General features: G+C 46.3%; 1 protein-coding gene across 1 annotated transcript in view; it reads left to right on the top strand.

Moving 5' to 3' along the window:
* Positions 1–3521: 3521 nt before the first annotated feature.
* Positions 3522–17044, top strand: part of ACP7 (acid phosphatase 7, tartrate resistant (putative)) — a 41832-nt gene continuing 28309 nt past the window's right edge. Inside the window, exons 1-2 of the mRNA XM_077773868.1 lie at positions 3522–3649; positions 6662–6776. The gene's annotated coding sequence lies outside the window, so the exon portion shown is untranslated. The remainder of the gene's footprint in view (positions 3650–6661; positions 6777–17044) is intronic.

Here is a 17044-nt window from a genome sequence, read left to right as displayed (position 1 = left end):
TACCAGAGCTCCAGATGGGACCCTTAGCAGAAGCCAACTAAGGGTGAGAATCGGTTGCACTCTCTTTCGGAACGCCTCTGGAATCCAAGGAGTTGTTATATACTGCCAGAAATCTTTACTGCTTGACCTAACACCTACAAAGAAACTCTGTGGTCGGAAACTGGCCAAATTCCAGAGCCTAATAGAAACACATTTTAAGGACTTCTCCCCTAAGCTCAAATAAAACTATGCATCCAGAGGGAAAGAAAAACCTTCTGAAGCTCTTTAGAAGGACAACCTACGATGTCATTTAAGCTGCACATCCAACGCTTTGTAGACTTGAGAGCCACAGTCCTTACTTATCTTACAAATCTTTGTAAAACTAGAAATTCAGCTCTGCAAGCAGTTCAAAGTTCACTTATTCCTCCGCCTCCCATTCCAAAACTTCCCCTATTTATCTTAAAAGGCTTCTAACTTGCATTCTTTCCTGCGCTTTTGAGATGTAAATGCTAAAGTGGAACTTTAGGGAAGTAATTATTATCAAAATGAAAGCAGAAATTGGGAAGGTCATTCGGAAACCTGCACTCATGGGAAATCTTCAGCGCGGGGAAGCTAGAAAGGGTCTGTCCGTGTTTGTGTGTTGGTTTGTGTCTCTGCATGCATTGTGTTGTAGATGTGTGGTACTTTCTACCTCTGGGGGTATTGTCAAAATTATTTTTTTTTAATTTTGTTTAATTTTTAATTTTTTAATTTTTTTGTTGTTTTTTTGTTGTTTAATTTTTTAAAATGTTTATTTATTTTTGAGAGAGAGAGAGACAGAATGAGAGCAGGGGAGGGGCAGAAAGAGGGGGAGACACAGAATCCAAAGCAGGCTCCAGGCTCTGAGCTGTCAGCACAGAGCCCGAGGCAGGGCTCAAACCCAGGAACAGTGAGATCATGACCTGAGCCGAAGTCAGATGCTCAGCCAGCCAGGTGCCCCAGAATTAATTTGTAAAAAGATTTCTATTTAATTGGCTTAAAGAAAATCAAACACATATGAGTAAATATTCACAAAATGTCTCAAAAATATCATAGAAACTAAGCCAACTACTGATCAGGTCCATGTAGTGTGGGATAATTTTTGTTAAATAAGATCTAGTTGAAGTTTGCCTTAATTAAAATACACATTTTAATTTTTTTATGTTTTATTTTATTTATTTATTTTAATTTTTTTTTACTGTTAATTTATTTTTAAGACAGAGAGAGACAGAGACAGAGACAGAGACAGAGCACGAGCAGGGGAGGGACAGAGGGAGAGAGGAAGACACAGAATCTGAAGCAGGCTCCAGGCTCTGGGCTCGAATTCATGAGCAGTGAGATAATGACCTGAGCCGAAGTCAGACACTCAACCACTGTTGAGTGCCCCCCAGGGAACCACCCAGGCACCCCTAAAATACACATTTTAATTGTTTCCAGAGTTGTCAGCATTAGATATAACTGTGTAATGTCTCATGAAGCTTTTTTAAAAAAGATATATGTTCTTTTAAAAAATTTTTTTCGTAAGTTTATTTATTCACTTTGAGAGAGAGCACAAGTGGAGGAGGGGCAGAGAAAGAAAACCCCAAGAAGGCTCTGCATCATCAGCACAAAGCCCTATGCAGGGCTCGAACTCACGAACCAACTGTGAGATTGTGCCCTGAGCTGAAGTTGGATACCTAGGCCTCTAGGAATCATATGGAAAATTCCTTTAAGAAGCTTCCTCTTGACTTTATCTCCCCCAACTCCATAGTATATAACCATTCACTTTGCACAATCCCGATGCAGCCCTATCTGCCCATGGGTCCTGTCCCCGTGCTTTAGTAAAATCACCTTTTTGCACCAAAGACTTCTTCAAGAATTCTCTCTTGGCCATGGGCTATGACTCCCCCATTGCTCTGAAACCCTGTCACGATGTTGGAGCCCAATGTGGGGCCAGAACTCATAACCCTGAGATCAAGACCAGAGCTAAGATGAAGAGTCAGATGGTTAACCCACTAAGCCACCCAGGCACCCTACTGGGTTTTTTGTGTTTTTTTTTTTTAAGTTTATTTGGGTAATCTCCACACTCCACCTGGGGCTGGAACTCATGACCTCGAGATCAAGAGTGGCATGCTCCTCCGACTGAGTCAGCCAGGTGCCCCTCCTATAAAGTTGTTGTGGGTGGTCTAAACATAGTTGTGGAGTCTCTCCCGAAGGGATGGTGGCCCTCAAAACGGTAGACCCTATCGGGTGGGGGCAGGGTGCTGAAAGGATTCACCTGAGGCAGAACAAAGGAGATAGAAGTTTCCTGAATACACCTCAAGGGACTCAAGGGAGCAGTGGTCAGGACAGCCGAGGGGAGGCTGTCTGCAAGGAGGCAGTGGGTGGGGCCGTAGTTAAAGCAAGCCCGTGAGGAGGTATGGGGACGTGTGGAATTTTCCCTTTCTCGGTCACTGTGCCTGGTTGTAAGTAGCCCATTTGGTCAGGTGGGGCCTATGGATGTTCTGAGGTGGGTCTCCCGTGGGCCCTTCTGTGTTCAGCCAGGTGGCCGCCCTGGGCCCTTGTGCCTTGACCAAGTCTCCATTGCTTGAGTTTGTTGTCTGAAGTGGCTTCTAGGGGTGCCCGGGTGGCTCAGTCTGTTAAGCATCAGACTCATGGTTTCGGCTCAGGTCATGATCTCGACGTTTCATGAGCTCGAGCCCCGCATCAGGCTCTGCGATGGCAGCACGGAGCCTGCTTGGGATTCTCTGTCTCCCTCTCTCTCTCTGCCGCTTCCCCACTCGTGCTGTCTCTCAAAATAAATAAATAAACTTAAAAAAAAAAAGTGGCTTCTACAACAATTGTTAAGAACAAGCAGGGGTGCCTGGGTGGCTTAGTCGGTTAAGCATCCGACTTTCGCTTAGGTCATGATCTTGCGGTTCGTGGGTTCGAGCCCCTCATCGGGCTCTGTGCTGACTGCCAGCTCGGAGCCTGGAGCCTGTTCCAGATTCTGTGTCTCCCTCTCTCTCTGATCCTCCCCTGCTCACGCTGTCTCTCTCTCTCTCTCCTAGAAATAAATAAAACATTAAAAAAATAAAAAAAAAAGAACAAGCAAATTAAAGAGATGTAAGTAGGATAAAAGTTTTTAGGTGAACTTTTTAAAAAATGTTTATTCATTTTTGAGATAGAGGACAAGCAGGAAAGGGGCAAAGAGAGAGGGAGACAGACAGGCTTCAGGCTGACAACGAGAGCCCAATGTGGGGGGCGAACTCACAAAGCTTGAGCTCATGACCTGAGCCAAAGTTGGTCGCTTAATCCACTGAGCCACCAAGGCACTTCTTAGGTGGACTTCTTAAATAGTTTTCCCTATTCCTTTGGGTAACCTGAAACCTTCAAGTTTTCCTAAGTGATGAGTTAAGTCCAATTCTTTGAATATCTAGGTCAATTCGATTCATGAATCCTTGAATAAAGTCAACGAAATCTTCACGTTTACTCAGTTGAACTTTGTCGTTAACCACGGGTAGAGGAAAAGATTTTTTCCCTTTCCCTGTACTTTGCAAGGTGACTGTCGATTGGGGAAGACCCTTGGCTTGTCGGCCCTTCATGATGCCGCCAGGAGGAGGAAAGATCGTCATTGGAACTCATCCATGGGCCTCTAATCCTACCAGAGAGAAGCTTACATTTCGGAGAACAGGTTCGACTTGGGGTGTTGGGAAGCCCCGTGTAGCCACCTGTCGAAGCCTCACCAACAAGCAGACCTTCCTATGTCTGCCTGTGTTATTCCTGCAGCTACTTCTCAAATAGCTCCAAACTCGGACAGGGGAGGCAGGGTGGCGAGGAGATTAGAGCAGGTACTCTGTAGCCAGACTGCCTTAGGTTCAAGGTCAGGCTTGTCCCGTGCCTGGCTGTGCTGTTCGGTCTCTGCAACCTAAGTTTCCCCATGTGTGAAACGGGGTGAGATGCTACTTACCTCACAGGGCTGTGGCCAGAATAAATGAGCTAATATAGAGGGTGTTATTGATCTAAGGAATAGGGCTGTGTGTTAAAATAGATGGTGTCATGGTTAAATTAGTTGTTTTTTCTTTAAAAAATTTTTAATTAATTTTTTATTAAAAACATTTTAAAGCTTATTTATTTTTGAGAGAGAGAGACAGAGCGCTAGCAGGGGAGGGGCAGAGAGAGAGAGAGAGAAGGAGAGAGAGAGACACGGAATCTGAAGCAGGCTCCAGGCTCTGAGCTGTCAGCACAGAGCCCGACGCGCGGCTCGAACTCACGAGCCATAGGATCATGACCTGAGCGGAAGTCACTTAACAGATGGAGCCACCCAGGTGCCCCAGCTCTGGTTTTTCTAAGATGCCTCGTATAAATAGGGCATCTTCGGGCTGATGACACCGCGACAGGAAGATATTAACCAGTATTATTACTATCAGCTCCTCCCGAATGCCCCGCTCGCTCTTGAGGGAAGGTCCTTCAGAAGACACAGGTTCTCTCTGTCTCTATGCCCATCTCTGTCGGGCCGTCTGTCTCTGTCCCTTTCTCCTGCTGAACTCAAGCAGGGAAGCATGTCACACTGGGGTTGGCCGCCTTCCGTAATGTGAGGCTGAAGCTGAAACCAGCCCACAGCGCAGCCAACTGCGTCTCCAAGCAGCAGCCGGGCCAGCAGGTGTTGGTATGTTTCCTGTTACTTGCGGTCCATATTTGGAGTTCCTGTAGGGGGTGTGTGTGCACATGCACGCACGTGCGTGAGGTGGAGGGGGCACGTGCGTGGGGGGTGTGCGCGTGCGTGTGTGCGCGTGTAAACGTTCTCTGGTGAGTTTCTGAGAGCTCTGAACACAGCCTGTTTTCACTAGTACTTTTTTGGCCTCTTACCTATTCCTGAGCCCCTGAGTAACCATTCTCTCTGACAGGCCTCTCTCCCCTACCCTGTGCTGCAGAGATCTCTGTGAAGCCCAGCCCGGCAGTCTAGTTGACCGGTAACTCCGAGATATTCAAAGATGTTCACGGGGCGCCTGGGTGGCTCAGTCAGATCAGTGACAGACTTCGGCTTAGGTCATGATCTTGCGGTTTGTGGGTTCGAGCCCTGTGTCGGGCTCTGTGCTGAAAGCTCAGAGCCTAGAGCCTGCTTCCGATTCTGTGTTTCCCTCTCTCTCTGCCCCTCCCCTCACTCTATCTCTCTAAAAAATAAAAACAAACATGGGCACCTGGGGGGCTCAGTCAGTTGAGCGCTTGACTTCGGCTCAGGTCATGATCTCATGGTTCGTGGTTCGAGCCCCCTGTGCTGACAGCTAGCTCAGAACCTGGAGCCTGCTTCAGATTCTGTGTCTCCCTCTCTCTCTGACCCTCCCCTGCTCATGCTGTCTCTATCTCTCTCAGAAATAAATAAAACATTAAAAAAATAAAAATAAAATGAAATAAAAGCAAACAAAAAGATGTTCAGAGAAACCGGTACCCCATCTCACCCAGCACCACTGACAGCAGCAAACACTTTCATCTCTAACCCCCGGGGTTCGGGCCTTGTTACCTCCCTGCAGGCACCCAGCCATTCATCCCTGTCTCTTCTGCAACTCTCCGGCCAGTTACCCACCCTTGACAAAACCATCTCGGTCTCTCTTGAAATTGTTACTCTTTTCTTCTCAGAAGGTCATCTCCCCACAAAGGAGAGCAGGCTACAGAGATTTCAGCTCCTCCTACATCAAATGAACCTTTGTTATGTAAATAGCCTAGTATTTTCTTTGCAAGAACATTAAACAGAAAAATGCTAAGTGAATAATGGTTCAAGGAGTCCCGGATATGGCTTGAAATCTCAAAAGCGGTGCCTGAGCTGCTGAGGTTTGAGAAACACGGCCTCAGAGAAACCCAGGGGATGGACCCAGATTGGGAGGCTTGGGCACAAGATTCACCCTCTCTCTTTCTTGGGTCTTCTCTTTATATGCATGGGTGCCCAGAGCCTAGATGCCCAAGTGAGGGTTGATGGTTGTCACCAAGCTGCACCAAGCATCCAACAGAAAGATTCCATTTACGATGATTTAAAGTAAGCTGCGACTCTAAGTGTCCATCAACAGATGAATGGATCAAGAAGATGTGGTTTATCTACACCATGGAATACTACATGGCAATGAGAAACAATGAAATCTGGCCATGTGTAGCAACATGGATGGACCTTGAGGGTGTTATGCTGAGCGAAATAAGTCAGGCAGAGAAGGACAAATATCATATGTTTGCACGTATAGGAGGATTAGGAGGAACTTGACGGAGGAACAAGGGGGAGAAGAAGGGCGGAAATGGTGGGGGAAAGGGAGAGAAGCAAACCATGAGAGACTCTTGAATGCTGACAAAAACTGAGGACTGATGGATGTGGGGGGGAGGGGGGGATGGGCATGGAGGAAGACACTTGTGGGGATGAGCACTGAGTGTTATGTGGAAACTAATTTGACAATAAACTATTTGTAAAAAAATAAATAAATAAATAAAGTAAGCTGCGACTTCTAGGATGCTTTTGAAAGGCACCTGTAGGTCAAGTCCACGTTCATGTTTCTCAATGCCCGTGGAAGGGTGGGAGATGCGGGAAGGGCTAGGAAAGAGGGGAGGGGAGGGGGCTGGCGAATATCCAGTTAAGCCGTGGAATGGGAGAGACCTGGGTTCAAGTCCAGGGTTTGCCACTTACTACATAGATGACATGGACAAACTAATCTCTCCATTTCCTCAGCTGTCAAGTGGAAATGACTAGTAACGAAACCTGCTTCCTGTACGGTGGGAACTGAATGAGATACGGGATATAAAAGGCTTTGAGCACTTGAAGCCCGTAAGCTGGGGATGAAGAGGTAAGTCTGATGACCCCATGAGGGAAGCATTAGACGGATCCGGAATGTGGGATTTGAAGAACAACCATTCTGAACTTTAAAAAGTCAAGTCATCGAAAAGAAAAGTATGTACTTGAGGGAAACTGTTCCCAACTAAAAAAGACTAAGGGCATGTAACAACCAAATGCCACGTGTGAATCTTGATTGAACTGAGACTTGAAAAAATTAAGAAGGGGAGGGAAGGAAGGGAGGGAGGGAGGAAGGAAGGAAAGGAGGGAAGAAGGAAGGGAGGGAAACCACTATAAGACAATCTTGAGATCATTAGGGAAATTTGAAATGGACCAAGGAGAAGATATTATGGACTTGGGGGGGATATTGGTAGTGTGGTTTTTGTTTTTAAGATTATTATTATTATTATTATTTAAGTAGGCTCTGCTCCCAGCGCAGAGTCCAATGCAGTGTTTGAACTCACGACCCTGAGATCAAGAAAGACCTGAGCTTATATCAAGAATCAGATGCTTAACCAACGGAACCATCCAGGAACCCCAAGGTTTAATTTAATTTAATTCAATTTTTAATTTTTTAAAAATATTTATTCATTTTTGAGAGACAGAGAGACAGAGCATGAGCAGGGGAGGGTCAGAGAGAGAGGGAGACACAGAATCTGAAACAGGTTCCAGGCTCTGAGCTGTCAGCACAGAGCCCGACATGCGCTGTGAACCCATGAACCCTGAGATCATGACCTGAGCCGAAGTTGGACGTTCAACCGACTGAGCCACCCAGGCGCCCCTGTAGAGCATTTAGTAAGAGAATGACCTGGTTCTTATCTGATGTGTGCTTAACTATTTAAGATGAATGGTCATCATGTCTACAATTTACTCCCACATGATTCAGGAAAAAAAAAATAAGGACAAAGCAAACATGGCAAATCATGAACAGTTATTAAATCTGGACAGAGGTAATGGATGGGGCTTATTATACTGTTCTATCCACTTTTCTGTATGTTTAAAACTTTTTAGTAAAAAGAGGTATTTTGGCAAACAAAACACCCATTATGATGGGGGATTCTACTCACCAAAGGCAGGGCTGGAACCCCCTGGGGCTTTCAGAAGGGATGGGGGTCCCACCTGATGCTCAACATTATTACAGATGGTAGATCTGCTACCTCTGAGCTAATGGACTTCCACTTCACAGCCCAGCCCCTTCTCCCTGGCAAAGAGAACCCCATTCTGGGTCAGGTACAGACAGTAATAATCTTAGGGAATTAGTTTCATTTGAGGTAGAAATGTCCAGGTCTGTGGGAAGAATGACAGGGACAATTTGGGGGACTTTATCCTGTTCGATAAAAACTATGAGACGTGCCTGGGTAGCTCAGCGTCTAACTTTGGCTCAGGTCATGATCTCACAGTTCATGAGTTCAAGCCCTGCGTCAGGATCTGTGCTGGCAGCTCAGAGCCTGGGGTCTGCTTCAGACTCTGTGTCTCCCTCTCTCTCTGCCCTTCCTTTGCTCGCACTGTGTTTCTCTCTCTCAAAAATAAATAAACATTAAAAATAGGGGCGCCTGGGGGCGCCTGGGTGGCTTAGTAGGTTGAGCGTCCGACTTTCGCTTAGGTCATGATCTCACGGTTCGTGGGTTCGAGCCCCGCGTCGGGCTCTGTGCTGACTGCCAGCTCAGAGCCTGGAGCCTGTTTCAGTCTGTGACTCCCTCTCTCTGGCCTCCCCTGCTCATGCTGTCTCTCTCTCTCTCTCCTAGAAATAAATAAAAATATTAAAAAAAAAAATAGGGGTGCCTGGGTGGCTCAGTCAGTTGAGGGTCCGACTTCACCTCAAGTCATGATCTCACAGTTGGTGGGTTTGAGCCCCGTGTCGGGCTCTGTGCTAACAGCTCAGAGCCTCGAGTCTGTCTTCAGATTCTGCGTCTCCCTCTCTTTCTATCCCTCCCCGCTTGCATTGTTTCCCTCTCTCTCTCAAAAATAAATAAAACATTAAAAAAAAAAACGCTATGAAACACATGCCTTCTAGAGTTGGGGGGATCTGTGATTGGGAGGGGGCGTGATGAGGAGGACTTCAACTTGAAGCAATGTTCTATTCCTTGGCTGGGTTGCCTGTTACGTGAGTGCTTACACTGTGAGAAACCATTTATGCTATATATTTATGGACTTTTTAGTGTGTATGTTACAGTGTGTGTGTGTGTGTGTGTGTGTGTGTGTGTGTATAAAACGTTTTCTTTCCTAGGGCTCCTGGGTGGCTCAGTCGGTTGAGCCTCTGACTCTTGATTTCGGTTCAGGTCATGATCCCAGGGTTGTAGGATCAAGACCTGAGTTGGGCTCTGCGCTGAGCATGGAGCCTGATTGAGATTCTCTCTCCTCTCTTCCCCTGCATTTCCCCTACCCACGTGTGCTTGCACATGTGCATGTTCTCTTTCTCCCTAAAAAAAAAAGAATGATAAATAAATAAAAATGTTTCCTTCTTGTGGCAAAGGTTAAGTGAAGACACAGTCATGAAGGAGGCCCTGACGGCCATCTTAGGACAATTGGGTGACAATTCCCAAGATGGACGCCAACATGCTGAGGATGATGGGGGAGAAAAATGGACAGAGGTGTCCCTTGCTGCCATCACTGAGCTACTGCACCAAGCCAGGTGTTATGTACCTCCTGGTTATGGAGAGGAGAAGACGCCCTTATCTCCAAAGCCTCTTGGATTTGGGTTTCCTTTACTGTTTCCCAAAGCATCTTGGGAATTGTGTTGGGGGGGTCTGCAAGGCTGCCCTCGGGTTTGGTGGTTCACCAGGACTCAGAGGGTGTAATGCTCACAGTTGTAGTTTATTACAGCAAAAGGGAAAAGGTGCATGGGGAGAAATACACGGAGACCGGGAGCATGCTTCCAAGCGCCCCTCCCTCCACCTCCCGCCCCCCAGGGGAGCTCCCCAGGGTGCAGCTTAGGTCCTTCAGCAATGATGGGTGACGGCACACGCCAAATGCTGTCTACCTGAGATGCTGACTCGAGCCTGGGAATCTAGGGTTTTCTTGGAGGCTGGCCATGGAAGCACACAGTGTTTGAAGCCCGACCAGGTCCTGAAACTCCAGAGCTTCAAGAGGAAAGGAGATGTTCAGCTACAAGTTATATTTTTTGCACAAACTATCTGGACAAACAAGCACAAGGGTGGTTCAAGACCCCAAGTGTGCGAAACAGTCTTTTTTAAGAAAAATGTTTATTTATTTATTTTTGAGAGAGAGAATAGGCAGAGGAAGGGCAGAGAGAGAGCAAGACACAAAATCTGAAACAGGCATCAGGCTCTGAGCCGTCAGCACAGAGCCTGATGTGGGGCTCGAACCCACGAACTGCGAGATCATGACCTGAGCTGAAATGAGACACCCCCTTGACTGAGCCACTCAGGCGCCCCAAGACAATCTTATCAAAATATTCAATAGCTCCATTGCCGGGGGCTGATCGAGGGCCAGTCATGAAAACAGGTGCCTCTTGGGAATGCGTATCAGGCCTGCTGAATGAACTTGATTTCTACATAAATATCATCATCATCATTTGCATTCTTTTCTTTGAGTACATGGAAGTCCAGAGGGGTTAAGAAACTGAATGTGCCCAAAGCCACCCTAACAAATCCTGATGCTCTTCAGTCTCTGGCTTGACTGATTCAAGTTGGCCACGCCCCCCCCTTCCGGGGGGGCCCCCTTTCCAGCCCAGAGTAAACACGGATGTTTCTTCTGGACTTGGCCTAAAGGCCTGCAGCCCTCTTCCCTAGAATATCGAGATTTCCCTGAAATCCTTATAAAGGAGGAAAAGGGAGGAGAAATCCTAAAAGGTAAAGGAAAGGGTGGCAGAGGAAGACCACACAAAGGGATAGATCTGTCAACACATTTCCCAAAGTTGGAACTCAACCCGTTGGGGGAGCAGTGCACTCTGGGACAGAAAGAGGGGCCCAGAACTTTCAGGAGGGACTTGGAGGGGAGGGTTTAGGTGGGACCAGGGGGGCAAGTGGAAAGGGGAGCTGGAATCCAGCTGTGTTCGCTGGCTGCTTACTCCCTCTTCCCAGGCAGCCCAACATTTAAACCCTGCACCCCGCAAATGGGAGGAACTATTCTATAAAGCAACACTTTTGGAATTGTGGTTATACTATTGTATATATTTTTAAGTAAGCTCCATGCCCAGTGTGGGGCTTGAACTCACAACCCTGAGACCAAGAGCCACATGCTCTACCGACTGAGCCAGCCAGGGGCTCCTGGAATTGGGATTGAAGATCATTCTTGGAGGGCATTTGGGAAACTGAGGAAGGTTTTAAAAAGGTTTTTTTAACGTTTATTCATTTTTGAGAAACAGAGAAAACAGAGCGTGAGCGGGGGAGGGGCAGAGAGGGAGATAATCCACAGCGGGCTCCAGGCTCTGAGCTGTCAGCACAGAGCCCGGCGTGGGGCTCAAACCCACTGGCCGCGAGATCATGACCTGAGTTGAAGTCGGACACTTAGCCAACTGGTTGAGGCGCCCCTGGAGGAAGGTTTTTGTTACAGGATTAGGGTGAGCCACCATCACTTCCTGGACAGGGGACCAGGGCACCAAGATGCCAAATGTCCCATGAGGCTTCCCACAGTGCCCCAGACAGAGAGTCCCACACTCCAATCCATGAGACAGTCGTGGAGGTAAAGAGCCTGTTTATAATTACCCCGGTCCAGCCCTGAGCTCCATATACCCATAAACAAAGTCGTACATTTTCCAGGAATCAAATAGAGCTTACAAGGGAGGTTTGTTCATTGTTCGCCATTGGATTCTTCAAACCACGAATACGGTATACTGTGTCAGTTTTGTTTGTGGCAGTCAGAGAGCATTCAGGAAGATTCTGCGCCTGGTACACATTCCCAGCCCCATCATTATGTCTTTTCAGCTTTATCAGGCCCGAGTCTTTCATTAGTATATTACAAATTACTTTACTCTTATTCTTTCTTTATATCACAATAAGGGCATTATCTTGATTTAAAAAAAAAACAAACCTTTTTGTATGTGGGTAGGTTATATTGTCTGTAGATTTTATTTCAGGGTGGTAAGAGGAGCATTAAAAAATATTTATTATAATGCTAATCTACAGTGATAAAAATCAGAACAGCAGTTACTCAGGAGGGTGGGCGGTGGGTGGTGAGAAGTTTGACTGCAAAGAGGCACAAAGGAACTTTCTGGAGCGATAGCAGTTGTTCTTTACCTTGACTGGGGTGGTATACAACTGTCAAAAGTCATTGAACTGTATGCTCAAAGTGGGCTTGTTGCATTGCAATTGTAATGGAAATTATAACATCACTCAGGTTGAATAAAACATAAATTTTAAAATATCTGTGCAGGGGTGCCTGTGTGGCTCAGTTGGTTAAGCGTCCAACTTTGGCTCAGATCATGATCTCACAATTCGTGGGTTGGGGCCAGCCGCCGGGCTCTGTGCTGACAGCTCAGAGCCTGGAGCCTGCTTCAGATTCTGTTTCTCCCTCTCTCTCTGACCCTCCCCTGCTCATGCTGTGTGTCTCTCTCTCTCAGCAATAAATAAAACATTAAAAAAATTAATAACAAAAATATCTGTGCAGAAAATTTTTTAAATACATATATGTTACAGAAAGGAGGCCTTGGATCTGCTGAGGCCTTGAGATTAATTAGGTGGATTTGTATGGGAATCTGAAAACAAAGATGAAACAATAGCAGAAGAGATCATTTCAGCCAATGCTGCTTTGTGAATTTCACACAAGTTATGCAAAACTTTCAACTAGTTAATAAATGCGCAGATGTGTGTGCAGGTTGGGTTGTGATTTGAATACATTTCTTATGCTGAATTGCAGACAAAAAATTTTGAGGGGTGCCTGGGTGGCTCAGTTGGTTGAGCGCCTGACTCTTGATTTTGGCTCAGGTCATGATCCCAGGGTCATGGGATTAAGCCCCACGTAGGGCTCTGCGCTGAGTGTTGAGCCTGCTTGGGAATGTCTCTTTCTCTCTCTCTCTCCGTCTCTCTCCTCTGCCTCCCTCCCCTGCTCTCACTCTCTCTCTAAAAATAAAACAAAAACCAAAAAACTCTGAAAACCACACTCTAAAATAGAAATTGCCACACTTTCAAAGTGATCACTCATATTTCAGCACAAAGCAGATTCAGGGCAACAGCTTCGCTGATGGTGATGGATGTCGATCTGTCCTTTCACATCATTTTCTTTTTTTCTTTTTAAAATTTTTTAAAAGTTTATTTATTTTTGGGGCGCCTGGGTGGCTTAGTCGGTTAAGCGTCCGACTTTCGCTTAGGTCATGATCTCGCGGTTCGTGGGTTCGAGCCCCGCGTCGGGCTCTGTGCTGACTGCCAGCTCAGAGCCTGGAGCCTGTTTCAGTCTGTGACTCCCTCTCTCTGACCCTCCCCTGCTCATGCTGTCTCTCTCTCTCTCCTAGAAATAAATAAAACATTAAAAAAAAAAGTTTATTTATTTTTGAGAGAGACAGAGTGAGACTGAGTGGGGAGGGGCAGAGAGAGAGGGAGACACAGAATCCGAAGCCGCCTCCAGGCTCTGAGCTGTCAGCACAGAGCCCAAAGCGGGGCTTGAACTCATGAACTGTGAGATCATGACCTGAGCTGAAGTCAGATGCTCAACCGACTGAGCCACTCAGGTGCCCTCCTGCCACATCGTTTTCTTAATAGATTCTTTTATAGCAACCTTATCAGATGTGATTAGATCATCCTCACTTTACTCCAGAAGCTCACCAGTCAGGAGCTTATCTGCAAGCAGATGAGATGCAGTAACATTACTTCTAATAACGGAAACTACAGGGAAGGGAGCAAGAAGGTGGTTGGGTAAGAAATCCAAATCTTCATCTTTCATAATTTAGACTTAATACATAATGTCTAAATTTGACCAATCCAGCATTAACACTCGCAAAATGAGAAAAATACAAATCATATCACACATGAAGGGCTAATTTTCCTAATATGCATACAGATTACTAAGCTTTGGAATGGGAAGGTCATTGTCACCATCACCATCAATGACAGCAAAAGGTCAAGAAACAGGGTGGTCTGAGACTTTTCAAGAATGATACAGATTTTCCTTGACTTATGATGGGAGTATGTCCTGATGAACACATCATAAGTTGAAAGTACTAAGGACACCTGCGTGGTTCAGTTGGTTGGGCATCTGACCGGCTCAGGTCATGATCTCACAGTTTGTGGGTTCAAGCCCTGTGTTGGGCCCTGTGCTGACAGCTCAGAGCCTAGAGCCTGCCTCGTATTCTGTGTCTCCCTCTTTCTCAGCCCCTTCCCTGCTCACGCTGTGTGTCTCTCCTTCAAAATTAAATAAACATTTAAAAAAAATTTTTTTTAAGTTGAAAGTACTAGAAGTCAAAGACGCATTTGATGTATCCAACCTGCTGAACATCAGAGCTTAGCCTAGCCGATCTTAAACATGCTCAGAACACTTACATATTAGCCTACAGTTGGGCAAAATCACCTAGCACAAAGCCTATTTTACAATAAAGTGTTGAGTATCTTATGTCAATATTGAATGTTGGACTGAAAGTGAAAAACAGATGCTTATAAATGTATTGGTTATTGACCCTCATGATCGCGGGGCTGACTGGGAGCCATGGTCCCCTGCCTCTTCCCAGCATTGTGAGAGGGTATCATCCTGCATAGCACTAGCCCCAGAAAAAATCAAAATCCAAAATTTGAAATATAGTTTCTACTGAATGCGTATTGCTTTTGCACCATTGTAACAGTCGAAAAATCATAGGCTGAATCATCATCGTACATTGGGACCACCTGTATTACCCATGAGAGGACAAGGGAACGATGCCTTCAAACTTCTGAAGGAAACGACTTCCTGTCCCTGAATTCTATAGCCAGCCAAACTATCAGCTGAGAGAGGTGGGGTAGCTGAAGACAGTTTCTGAAGCACAAGCTTTAAAACATTTACCTCCTGAGAAACCTTCCTCAAGAAGCTGGGGGATGGGCTTTATAAAATGAAAGCATCACTCAGGAAAAGAAGGAACTGAGATCCCAGGCACACAGGGGGCCCTTCACAGGAGGGAAGTGAGGGGAACCCCAAGGATGATGGAAATCGCAGCATGGCAGCTGGTATCAAGATTACAGGTCAACCAGTCCGAGTAGGACCACATGACTCCAGGGACGTGCATGTTGAGGGCTGTCACTCCCAGCACGCCAACTGCCATCGTACTTTTTGGTTTTGTTTTGATTAAAAAAAAATTTTTTTTGGTCTTTATTTATTTTTGAGAGAGAGAGAGAGAGCACACAAGCGAGAGAGGGAGACACAGAATCTGAAGCAGGCTCCAGGCTCTGAGCTGTCAGTACAGAGCCTGATGCGGGGCTTGAGCCCATGAACCTTGAGATCATGAACTGAGCCCAAGTCGGACGCTCAACCGACTGAGCCACCCAAGCACCCCAGGTTTTGTTTTGATTTTTAACCTGAGGAGAGAATGGCTGGGTGGACACAAACCACATTCTTGTCTGTGGTTGACTTGTCTTAGCCATGATGGAGACCCTGTTCTTCCTCCCCGACTGGCTGCTGGATCCACACCCAAGGGGCTCATTTCTCCCCCAATAAACGTGCTTCTTGGCTCCCATTCATGAAAGCTGTGGAAGGCTGGGGGTGTTCCTCAAGGTGGAAGACACGAGGCTGACCACATTCAGGCTGGCTGGGAGGGACATGGCCCACGTGTCTGCCATGACAGTTACACTCATTTACGTACGGTTAGCCATGTGCTTTCTAGGATTCACTCATGCCCTCACCCACTGAATTCTCCAGAAGGGGTTTGTGTAGACTCTCAAGGAAGCTGACACCAGGTAATGACCTGGATATGGTCCAGCTCATCCTCTCCCAAGGATTTCCACTTAAGAGTGGCCAGTGCGCCCTTTCCTTACACAGATAGATGGTTCTTGCTCTTTAACCTTTTCTTTTCTTGCAGAAAGCTTTCTTGTTTCCCTTGGGGCCATGGCTTGGGAGAGAGCTCCAGCGTGGTTACAAAGCCTCCCAGTGGCTGCAGGGAGAGGTTCAGGCACGAGCCCTGACACCAGGGGGATGCCAGATGGACCCCTCAAAGGCCGCTGCGTTCCAGTAATTTCTAGTCATGGTTGCATTCTCTTATCATTTTTTAAAAACTCAACCATAACAGTGGATAAATAGGTATTATTACATACTAGGATCACAGTTACGGTGAGAAAGGTGAACCCAGAATTTGTAGTCTAACTGATAATACTGTACTGACAGAAATTTCTTAGTTTTGACAAATGTGCTGTGTTTTTTAAAAAAATTTTTAATATTTATTTTTGAGAGAGACAGAGCGTGAGTGGGGGAGGGGCAGAGAGAGAGGGAGACAGAATTCGAAGCAGGCTCCAGGCTCCAAGCTGTCGGCACAGAGCCTGATGTAGGGCTCGAACCCACAAATCGCAAGATCACGACCTGAGCTGAAGTCGGATGCTTAACTGAATGACCACCCAGGTGCCCCAGCTGCTGTGGTTTTGGAAGATACTAGATGCTAACGTCAGGAGAAAAGGGGCAAAGGGTATACTATACTGGAGCACTCTGTACTACCTTTGCAACTTTCTGTCCATTTAAAATTATTCTAAAATTAAAACAGTGGGTGCCTGGGTGGCTCAGTCCATTAATCACCCAACTGTTGATTTTGGCTCAGGTCTGGATCTCACACGGTTCGAAGTCCAAGCCCCACATCTGGCTTCCTGGGGACACCATGGAGTTTTCTTGGGATTCTCTCTGTCCTTCTCTCTCTGCCCCTCTCCCACTTATGCGCATGTGTGTGCATACTCTCTCGCTGTCTCTCAAAAGTAAATAAATTAAACTTAAAAAAATAAAAAATAAACTTAAAACATTAAAAAAAAAAAAAAGAAATGCCCCAGGACCGCCTGGCTGGCTCAATGGGTAGAGCATGTGACTCTTCTTTTTCTTCATCTTTTTTTTAATATAGCAGGTTCTTATAAGGCATAGATTTTTTCTAAAGTTTATTTTATTTTTGAGAGAGAGAGAGAGCATGAGCAGGGGAGAAGCAGAGAGAGAGGGGAACAGAGGATCCGAAGCACAGGCTCCTCGCTGACAGCAACAAGCCTGATGTGGGGCTCGAATTCACCAACCGAACTCACCAACCGTGAGATCATGACCTGAGCCGAAGTTGGGCACTCAACCGACTGAGCCGCCCAGGCCCCCCAGAACACGTGACTCTTGATCTTGGGGTCATGAGTTCAAGCCCCATGTTGGGCCTAGAGCTTACTAAAAAAAAAAAAAAAAAACAAAAGATAA

Source organism: Crocuta crocuta, unplaced genomic scaffold (assembly GCF_008692635.1).
Source record: "Crocuta crocuta isolate KB4526 unplaced genomic scaffold, BGI_CrCroc_1.0 scaffold267, whole genome shotgun sequence".
Taxonomy (NCBI): domain Eukaryota; kingdom Metazoa; phylum Chordata; class Mammalia; order Carnivora; family Hyaenidae; genus Crocuta; species Crocuta crocuta.
The sequence above is the reverse complement of the archived record's forward strand: the minus strand, read 5'-3'. Positions and strand labels throughout refer to the sequence as shown.